The sequence below is a fragment of the Nannobrachium achirus genome, assembly GCF_963921795.1.
Source record: "Nannobrachium achirus genome assembly, chromosome: 23".
Classification (NCBI taxonomy): Eukaryota; Metazoa; Chordata; class Actinopteri; order Myctophiformes; family Myctophidae; genus Nannobrachium; species Nannobrachium achirus.
The window spans coordinates 5,439,921-5,441,561 of NC_137830.1; positions in this window are offsets into that span (position 1 = coordinate 5,439,921).

The window sequence follows — 1,641 nt, forward strand, 5'->3', positions numbered from 1 at the left end:
AATATTTTGGCTTATCGCCGAACCTTAATTAAAAGATACGGGGGTGCGGTAATTACCGCAGTACCGGCGGTAAATGGGAAGACGGTAATCGCGGTAAAAAAATGTCCATACCGCCCCAGGCCTAGTACTCAACTAGAAAGACCAAGAAAGACCAATTATTTTACCTTACCTCTCCACGTGCTTGGTGCTTCCGAAATGGTCCCTGGCGATGACAGCTGTTTTTCCCTGAGACCCCTGGTCCACCTCAAGGACCTGATGTACGCAGAGGTTGAGAGACACAAAGATACAGTTGCTTTGGCAATGTAAACGTATGTTTAAAGCTCCTTTGAATTGAATTGACTGAATGCGTGTTGTCATCACCTTGTCTTGTTGGGCAGCAACGTAGCGCCGGTGCTGGGTCAGCTTAAAGCAGCTTTCCTTCTATGAAAACATTAAAAACAAATTCAGAAACAACCCCCCAAAATAAAACCTGCAACTAACAGGGGCATCTTGTATAGCTTGTATTTTGTCTGTGAAGAAACAGGAAAAGATGGCCAGTAACCGTGAACTAGGGAGGTTATTATTAGTAGTACTCAACTAGAAAGACCAAGAAAGACCAATTATTTTACCTTACCTCTCCACGTGCTTGGTGCTTCCGAAACTGTCCCTGGCGATGACAGCTGTTTTTCCCTGAGACCCCTGGTCCACCTCAAGGACCTGTACGCAGAGGTTGAGAGACACAAAGAGACAGTTGCTTTGGGCAATGTAAACGTATGTTTAAAGCTCCTTTGAATTTAATTGACTGAATGCGTGTTGTCATCACCTTGTCTTGTGGACAGCAACGTAGCGCCGGTGAGTTGTGGATAACGCCAACGGTAAAAGGTTCTATAAAAACATAAACCCATTTAGGCCTGAACACATTATGACGCAATATTTTATGCTTTAAATATTAAAACAAATAGCAGATATACAAGCTCACAGCGCGGCACCGAGTGCCGCGCTGCGAGCTTGTAGATCTGCTATTTTTGAACCGATTCTATAAGTGTCTTTTGAATCCTTCTTAGATTTTTGGAAAAAACCTATGTTTCTATTGTCAGCAATCTGGCCAGCCATCGTCAAAGAAAAGGTCCTTTTCACTTAACTGGAGCTCAGTTAGTCTGTTCTTGAGAGACTACTATGTCAGTGGTGCTCAAACCTTTTCATGTGAAGGACCCAGCGCGAGCTTGTATATCTGCTATTTTTCACTGGTTAAAGCATTCAATAATTCTAGGCCTAAATGGGTTAATAACGAGAATGACTAATGAGATCTCATTCATACTGGATGATACAGTAATTGTAGGATATAAAACAGCAGTGACAACACTCAAATGTAAGGGGAGGAATCAATTGATATACATTTGACTGAACCACTGACCTGCTCTTGTGAACAACGTTGGGTGGTAATGGGCAGCACCGTGGCAACTGGCAAAGGAGTGTCAAGATTACAGCGGCGTTCGTAGAAGAGGTTCACACAATGTTTGGCTTCTCCTGAGGCAGAACAGAAGAAAAAAAATCATCACCTTATGTACATGTAATAGTATATTATGTAGATGCAGAGCACGCCAGCCAAGATGGTGCAGGCTAATCGATTAGTTTTATCGTTCATAACACAATTGTAATATA